The following is a 9,340-nucleotide window of genomic DNA, read 5'->3' on the forward strand; positions in this document are numbered from 1 at the left end:
AAGAAACCTGCCTCTGACAGGCTGTGCAGCTACAGCACCACCAGACCTCTCATATGGAGCACAGCCAGGGCTCTGCTCCCCCTAAAAATCCGCATCCAGGACTGGAAATTTGCCCTAAGTCTCTGTATTATGTTTGTAAACAACATGCTGCAGCAGGCAGACAAAGCCTCCATTGAAAGCAAGAGATCCATGTGCCACCTGGTGTCCAAAAGCAGATCTGCACTGTGACCTGAATTGCTAACCGATTTTTAAAGTTTAAAGCTTAAATAATATCACCACCAGGACAAGCACCCCCTGCTCAGCTGCAGTAACACAGGGTGCCACCCTACCCGTCCTAAAGACCTGTACATCAGAGTACAGATCATCAGAAAACACCTGTGTTGTCCTTCCTCCTGGTCACGTCTGACCTAATAGGCAACAGTTTGCCAGGCTTCCAAGTCCTATAGAATCAAACTATGAAACTTAATTTATTTTTTTTTAAAAAAAGGAAAAAGGAAAAAAATAGGACATTCAGAAAAGCAGCTCTCAGCTTATAAACCGAAAGAAGAGGGGAAACACGAAGTGGATGCTTCCAGTACGAGCAGCTGCTGTGACTGAAGTCTGGGGACACTGCAGAGCAACAGAACAAGTTGCTGCTGATGGAGAGGCAGCGTCAAGTGGCCTTACAGCAAAATCTTGCTCTCCCTACAGCTGGTGGCATCACATAGGCAGGTGCTGGGCCATCAGCAGCCGGAGCAGCTAGGGCTGGCCCTGGGGCAAAGCACCAAACTGCTTCTGGAACTGGAGAGCAGACACAGCACACACGTGTCATTGTGCCTCCAGAACCGGGCAGGCCAGCCCCATTCCTGTGGCAGTTTTGCAGCAGAGGATCACCAGAACTCACCACTGCTCCCTGAAACTGTTCCAGGACATCTGCAGGGGATGCTCAGCCCTACTGGTCCCTACAGCCACTCTTCTCCTGAGAAAACTTCCAAGGAGACCATCTGCTCCCATTACATCCCTGTCACACCCAGCATGAGGGGAGATGACTGCTGAGCACTTTTCTGCTCCCCATACTCTCAGCCTTACAAGATCAGGGATGGGGAGAAGACGACACCACTGTGGCTAGCCTGCAAATGTGCCAGTCTTCTGGGCACTAACACAGCCTGGGCATGGCAGGCGATCCTGCTGGTCCCACCTCCTGCCAAGGGGTAGAGAAGGTGGGAAAGATGCTTTAGTAGGTAAAGGCCAGGTGTAGCTGGGCAGCATGCACCAAAACCAGCCCCTGGCAGCACCAGGGAGTGCTGACTACAGCTTCCCCTGCTCAGACAGGCTGGGTGCAGCCAGGCAGGGAGGGCACCCACAGCCATCCCGATAACTGGGCTGGAAACTTATCAGTGACAGCATTGCCAGGTCTGTTTCTGAAGGCATGACAGCATATTTAGGCCAGAATCCTCTAATGTCCTCTGAAAAATTAGGTACAAGCTCCTGGCAGCAGCAAGGTGCGGGGTGACCCCGGCCACTGCTCTGCCCTGACCATGCAGGGTCCCAAATTCTGCTCCTGCAGACGGGAGCTCCCTCAGTTTTGGAGGGCATCTCATCCCTACGCTTCATCTGTGGTCCCCTTCACAGGGCTTTCTCTCTATTCCCTTTCTGGCTAGGCTAGCTAGTTGTGCTTGCTCTGGGTAATTAGGAGGAAGGAAAACTAAGGCAGAGCAGAGATGCAAATGACCCATCCCAGCACAGCTGAAGAAAGGGCAAGGGTCCAAGTGAGGCAGTCCCATTAATTACCAGAATAAATGACAGGGTACAGACCTAAAACAATACGGATTTTCCCTCCAGGAGGATGCACAGACCTTCTCCCAGCTTGTACCACAGCTCCGGCTTAAGAGCCCAAGGGCTGTGAGCAACAGCAAGGTTGACAAACCCTGGTGTGCTGTGTTTTGGGGCCTGGCACGGCCCCCAGCATGGGGGACACAAGCCACCTCATTAATTTCCCATGCCACCCCCGGCTCCCAGTTGCTCAGCAGGGCAGAAGTGGTGCAGGGCCTGGGGCTAACTCTGGGCCCAATTAATTTAAGCTGTGCTCAGAAGCTAACAGGGTCCTTAACAGGCACCCAGAGCAATGGGAGCTCATGGAGGCTGTTAAGTTTTGTGCTCCTTCAGCCTGTGGGAGCCGAGCAGACCCTGAGATCAGCATTCCAGAGATGCCCACGCTGCACAGGCAGTTAACCCCATACGCAGCCTGCCCTGCAGGTTTCAATAACTGCTTACAGACCCGGCTACAGCCAGGCTGGATAAGGGACGAGGCACTGGACAGCAGAGGAAAGATGAGAAAGCACAGATGCTTCCAGAAACACAGGCAGATGTCATTTCTGCCTGGGAATTTCCAGGTCCTCCCCTATCACTGTGAACTCCAGAATACCAGAGTAACCTGGAAGGTAAACATCCACTTGCATCGATGCCAAAAGGCAAAGAGTGGATAGGATGTATAATGCCTTTGGTGTTACTGTGCAGACACAGAGTGGAAAACTGTCCCCAGGTGATGCTGCAGCCATTTAAGAGACTAAACACGAGCCTACACACAGCCCCAGCACAGCACAGGTGGCACAACGAGCTGCCTGCTGCTCCCAGAAGGTTCCCCGGCCCTTCCCTCACCCTACTCCTGCCTGTGCATGTGGAGCAAAACAGTTGAGATGATGTGCCACAGCCTTACAGCACGTTTGTGTGCTCCGGATCTGATATTACAAGTTCCTGGAGATCAGAGCAAACATCACCGGCCCACAGAGGCTGAGATGTGCTGGGGAAGCCAGGAAATCATGGAAGGAAGCATTAGGAAAAGGGCTGCATCCAGGCTGCAAGCACCACCTGGTGGCCACTGCAAGGCAGCCTGTTCTCTGCTGAGGCCTGGCCTGTGGATGTCAGGATGTGTGTCTGGAGAAGAACAGGTCTCTGAGGAATATGCAGCTCCCTTCCCATGACCAAGGTCGTTTTAAGGCAGAAGGAGAGCTCAAAGGCAGGAGCCTCTTCCCCACTTCCACCTTGTGAGGAACATAAGGGAGATGTCTATGCTCACCACCTTCCAGCCCTCATATTTATGCATCCCCTCTATCGCAGGGGCTCAGGGCCTGCCCGAAGCGTCAGGACATAACACAGCTACAAACCCTGTCTTGAGGACAGGGGCAAGCTCCCTGTAAAGGACAGGGCTGGAGCTCCAGGAGGAGCAGAGGGCAGGTGCACGGCAGGCTCCCTCTGCCCAGGCAGTGTGCTCGTGCAGCTGCCTGGGTCCTGCTGTTCTTCCCCATGCACAAAGGCAGGGAAATAGCAAAAGCCCAGGGGAGGCTCGTGGCGGACAGGGGACATTACTCAGTCACCTCTAGCTCAAAGCAGCGCAAGGACCTCACTTCTCTCACCCATTTTCTGGCCGGTAAGCCCAGCTAGCGCAGCCTGGACCATCTCCAGCTACTGCACACACTCCTGAGGAAGGCTGACTGCTGTCTTCTCCTGCCATTGGTCCTGCCATGGAGTTCATCACTGCACAGCCTGCCCTCTGCCACCACCACGAACACTGCCTACAGCTGACTCCTGCTCTGCCTCACAAGCTGCCTGAGAGTCACACCAAGATGTGGGCACAGAGCCAAGAGACCCCTCGTGGCTGGAGAGGACCTAGCTGTCCTGAAGGGCTTCCAAAACCTTCTCCAGATCTTACTAAGTACTGACAGCTCGTTAAGCCAACTCTCACACAGGTGACACAACTCAGGTCAGTGATGAAGACCTTTGAGCCCACCAGAGCCTCCAAAGGTGGCAGAGGAAAGCACAAACCAGCAGGCTGCAAACCGGAGGGCCTGGAGATAGGAGGTGGGCACCTGGCTGCAGGTACAGAGCTAGCCCAGCCTCCCTCCAGGCAGGGGCTCCAAATCCCGACAAGGAGCTGGCGGAGTCCTAGCAAGAGACAGCCCAGAACCACACAACCAAATGCTGGGCTCTCTTTACCAGTACCATGTCATGTACTTTTATCGAGCAGTGTGGTTACCTGCCGCTTCCATATTCACACAGCTGGGATTATTGAATGGGGTGCTAACGCAAAGCCACCTCAGAACACTTTCTGCAGGACAGAGGGCTGAAAGCCTTCAGTTAACACCAGAAACAAACTTCATTAAATACCAGAGAGTGCATTCATCAGTGGCTACAGGCTAAGGAACAGTCTGTACCTCTCCTCTTGACACGTGGAAAGGGGCACGTCATGCTGCAAAGGGCATCTGGCCCACCAGCAACCCCCAGAGCCTCCAAGGATTTCTGCTCCCTGTGCTGCTCTGCCTCACCCTCTCTGCACACAGAAGTTGCAATGAAATCACCTCCCGTACAGAAAACAGACTTTTCTATAGACTATAGGAAGCAGTGCCATGAAAAGCCTTAAAAAGGGTGATGTGAGACACAAGGAAGGAGGAGTTTGCTTGAGTGAAAGGTGCAAGGCAGCCTTTACAGGCAGGTCTTACCTTGGTCCAGTTCGGTCTCTGCAGCTGTACTGCTGGCTCACGAACCCGCTGTGGGGACAATCCCCACGGACGCACCCGAGGTGCGGAGGCTGCCCTGAATCCGAAGCCAGCTGAAGGGGGGAGAACGGCCACTCCTGGTGGAGGCAGAGGGGTGCTGGAGCTCCCTGGCAGCGGAGGTGCTGGTGGTGGCTGGACGATCCCTGCAGTGCCTGGAAGCGCAGCAGCAGGAGCCATTTCTCTCTTGGTGTCCTCAAGCTCTTTTTTTCAGCCCATTGACCTGAAGCAGAAACATGCAGAACATGGTGAAGAGCTCAGTGTCACAGAGCAAATGGCACCAAACATGAGGCCAGATCACTTGGGAGATGCAATCTCAAGTTCCTTTTCTTTCCGTCACAAGATGCCGCCACATTCCCTTCTCAGTGACACGTGAGAGCAGAAGGCAGCACTGTAGGTGACCTGCATGACCACTTAGGGGCTGGGAGTCCTCTTCCCAGGAGCTGGTGCAAGGAAAGATGCATCCCTGCAGCAGGGTGACCTCCGAAGAGGTCTGGCTGGCAGGCTACAGCAGGAAGCTAATAGTGCCCCCAGAAATCAGTGGTTGAAACAGTTGAAACAGGTCTCTCTCTATATATATATGTAACAGGTAATATAGAAACAGGTCTATATATATATATATGTAAATAAAAAAACCCCTAGCAACCCATGCCTATGAATGTCAAACAGCAGCCTGCTAGAGACATGCTCTGTAACACAGAGTGCAAACAGAATGGGGATTTCTCATTATCTGCTGATCCTAATGTCAGTGAATATAAAAAGGGAGGAAATTCTATGCAGGTGTGAACAAAAAGGCTCCTGTAGAGACTCAGTAACTGCACTGAGGCTCTGAGTTATGAGCTGAAGCAGAAATAACAGTGATTAATAGCCCAGCACTTGTACTGACTTTTTGTGTACAGATGAGAAAAAATATCCAGAAAAAAAAAGTCTTAGAGAGGAAATAACTCAAGTGGCATTTCTTTCCAAAGTCCCTGCTTTTCCCCAAAGCACCTGTCTTTGGACTGGGACAGGGGATCTGCAGGACAGCCAGAGTCTGTGCTCTTGTGCTCATGTCCACACCACTGCCAGCCTGGGGTCCTTGCTGTCTGACCTACCAGAGACCCTGCCAGGCCGCCTCCTGGACTGCTGGGCCCCTTTCCACCATCTCCCCTCCTGATCTCCCTTAGCTTTTGACCTGACCTAGGCATCAGCCAGCACAAGCCTGATGAAGCCTCTGTCCTGCAGTCCCCAGCCTCATCCAGGGCTGCCACAGCCCACCGCCAGTCCGAAGCAGCCCAAGCTGCAGCAAGCTGAACGCTGCCTTCACTCGGATCTGTTCTCTCATCTTCTCCAAGGTAAACAGCCAGAGTGAGGAAACTCAATAACAGAGATGTTTTTCTTCCTCTCCTCCAGCAGAACAGTCGCTTACAAAAGTGCATTGTCACCAAGAAAGGGATTTCAATAAAGTTTCCATTTCAAGACTGCTTGCTTTAGATAAACAACTGCCAGGGGCTTTATCTTGCTCCCTGTTTCTCTTGCGGGTAAAGTCGATACATGTTCTAAAGAACAGCACGCATTTTGTATTTTATCAGACAAGGGATTTAGGAGGCAGAAGTGTCTGCATTGAAAGCAGAGAGCAAACCCAAGTCTGCACAGCCTGCCGGTGCTGCAGGCAAAGCGCAGCGTTTGGTGCAGCCACAGGAGCTGAGGACACACCGAAACGTGGCACCTTGCCAGACACCCACCGCATTTCTGCTTTTTCCTCCTCACGCAGAGGAGGAAGGAGAGCATGGCAGTCTTAGGAGCAAGCCTCCCACGCTTTTTCTTTGATAATAGGGAGAGGAAAAAAAAGCACAACCCTTAGAACACGCTTAGCAACTTCTGGAGGAGGCTGGGTGTCTGTGGAAAAGCCAAGACACGAGGGCCAGTCCCACAGAAGCCAGGTCACTGCAGCACAGAGCTGCAAGATGCTGAGCTGGAATAAGCGTGTGAGGGGAATGCTCGACAAAATGCAAGATTCAAGACAGACAGCGTTATTCATGTTAAATGTATGATTCAAACCTTTTTAGCACACATCAAAACTCCAGAGCTGACTGTGGAGCAGAAGAGCAGGGCAAGACTCAACTCAGAGAATGCCTACCCAAAGACAACGTCTGGACAAGGGAGAAATGAAAAAGTAGTCATCTGTGGACTGATCCTTTTTGCCTCACCTCAGGTCTATGGCTACTGTTAAGAGAAAAGGGAAACAGCAAGCAGCTAGAAGCAGCCCAGCACCATTCAGCCTCTTCATCTTTCCCCTAAATCCACCTGCTAAAGCAGAGGTGGGTCATGGCATCTTGAGGGCACTCCATCAATATCACTGACCAGTGGACTCATCATTATTTCTCCTCCTTCCATTGCCACCTCCCCCAAGAGAGGACCAGAGCTCGGTCTCGCTGTAACCCACTCCCAACTTACCAGCCCATGCCACAGCCCGTGGCGTACCTCCTCACTCAAACTGGAGAATTTCCTTTCCAGCTCCTGCTTCTCTGCAGCCACTTGCTGTTTCTCCACATCTGGGATCTCCTCACCATGCACATCAAGTACTTTCTCCTTGAAGTCCCTTTTCATCCTCTTCATTTTGATTTGCAGCTCTTGCTGTGCCGGCAGTCAGTTCTGTGTCCAGCTGCAGAGGCAATGAACAGATGGGCTGAGCAGGGACGTACAAGGAATATGTAGGGACAGGGAGGGGGGCATCCTATTTTTCCCCTCCAAAACCTCCAAAACTTCAACCACCTGGCCATCACACAGCACTCCAGTCATGCAACCAGAGATGACAATTCATGGCTCTGTCTAATCCAAGAGGCCAAAAAACCTCATAGCTGATCTCCACTCCAGTAGGAATGGACCCCAGGTTTCCCGTATCACATACACCGGGACAGGTGCAGCGACACCTTTCTTGATGGGAAGAAGCCAGATTTGGCACAGCCTGGAGACTGCTGCTCACCTGGCAGTGACGGGAACTGTATTTTTCAATTACATCCCATCACAGCTTCAGTTTCCTGTCAGACAAATTGCAGGTGACTGTCTGACCGGCTGTGAGCTCAGGAGGCAGGGAAGCCCCATGCCCACAGCTCAGATGTTGTTTTCCCCTCACTGTGACAGATGCAACATTTTTGTTAATTAAGATGCAAACACTCGCTCTTCCTCTGTCAGAGGTCAAGCATAATGTGTACAGCAGTAATTAATTAGGCAGAAGTGACTGGCAGCACTTGTAGTCCAGCATCAGGTACAACAGGCTTTATTTTGATTCCTGCTGTCCTAGTTGTTACCCGGCCTCACCATCAGCCAAAACCCTTTCTCTCCAGTTTCACCACTCTGGCTTCATCTGGTTTATCAATCCAGTTATCTAAAAAGGAAAGGAAGGGAAAGACAATTAAAGAAAAACCACTGTTGTAGACACATTCCCCTTTTCTTTCCCCAGTATTGCCACAAGCCCCACGATGCCCCACACCACTCCCTGCAGGGCCGTGCTCTGCCCCTGCCAGCAAGCCCCATCTGCCCACTGTCGTACTGCTACTGCAGCACCTCTGCCTGCAGACTGACTTGCCCTTCCCCGTGGGAGGACACCACGAGATATTGGCTTCTTTTGGAAGCTGCTGTCAATAAAAACGCTGAACCCTGGCAGCGCTCCCAGCCCAGACACAGCAGCATTCTGGATCTGACACAAGTGGCATGGCTGTGCCCCAGGCCACGGGAGACATGCCCCAAAGAGGGTAGTGAACAGCAGCCTGGAGCCCTGTCCTACGTGCAGGGTAGGGGTGGGAGCAGAAAACCGAGCATCGCTCAGTGTTCCAGCCCTGTGTTTTTGAAACTTACCTTCCCCTACTATGGATGTGATTTCGCAGAGCTGGGTTTTGGCTGGAAGAGGTGAGTTTGTTGTTTTCTTGATTCCAAAAACATGAACAGGAGGGAAACCTGCCTTCCAGCCCACACTGGGCAGTGGAGAGCAGAAACAGGAAAATCCTACCCACGGCGGGGGTGTGGATCACATCAAAGGCTGCCGAGTGAGACGAGCAAGAAACAAGAAGGCATCATTAGTTTCTGTGCACCACTAGGAAAACTTGCTCTATAATTATTAAACATTGTTCAATCCAACATTTCCAGGACCTGGAAAATGAGATTTTATGAGCACAAAGCTCTTTTAATCAAGGGGAAAACAGCTCTTAAACTGCCTGATCAGAGCCTGAAGCTCCCCAGTTTTCTCACTAACGACCTGGAGGCTAAAGGCAGAGGTCAGCCAGTGACTTGCCTTCCCCTCCTCAGAGGACATGAAAATTTCTGTCAGTACCACCCGGGCACTCAGTCGCTTCTGAGAGAGCTCAGCAGCTCACAGAGCTGAACACCACGGGATGGCTGGACACGGCAGGGAGCAGGAACCAGCCACCAACCTGTCGTCATCATCCTCAGAGCCAGGCCGGGGCTCTGCCTCCCCTCTCGGCATCACAGGCGAGCTCTGGAGAAGCTTCCGAGGCTGGGCTTGGGGCTTCCATTGATGGAAACCTGAAACAAAATGATAGCGAACAGCGTGGGTGCGGCAGTGCTCACGTATTTTGGTACTAGACAGGATCCTGAAGGCAAGGTAAAGAATAAAAATAGACCAGCTTAACTACGTGTTCTGAAGAAAATTAGTTTAATTCTATTAATTATAATTTATGATTTTAATAATTATTTTTGATTATTATTTCTAACATCAAGTGGGCATTTCTTCCACACTAAGGGAAATGCAAATGTTAAAAATGCACAGCAGAGCTCAGCTTTTTGCACTGCCCGTTGTTTCTTTATGAGGCAGC

General features: G+C 51.7%; 1 long non-coding RNA gene across 1 annotated transcript in view; it reads right to left on the minus strand.

Moving 5' to 3' along the window:
* Nucleotides 1-9,026, minus strand: part of LOC308178021 — a 35,229-nt gene extending 26,203 nt beyond the window's left edge. Inside the window, exons 1-4 of the long non-coding RNA XR_013939529.1 lie at nt 8,367-9,026; nt 7,830-7,896; nt 6,966-7,173; nt 4,476-4,752 (exon numbers count right to left, since the gene is read on the minus strand). This is a non-coding gene — a long non-coding RNA (uncharacterized lncRNA). The remainder of the gene's footprint in view (nt 1-4,475; nt 4,753-6,965; nt 7,174-7,829; nt 7,897-8,366) is intronic.
* Nucleotides 9,027-9,340: the final 314 nt, after the last annotated feature.

This window comes from Anser brachyrhynchus (assembly GCF_964034855.1).
Source record: "Anser brachyrhynchus genome assembly, chromosome: 14".
In the NCBI taxonomy this organism is placed as follows: Eukaryota; Metazoa; Chordata; class Aves; order Anseriformes; family Anatidae; genus Anser; species Anser brachyrhynchus.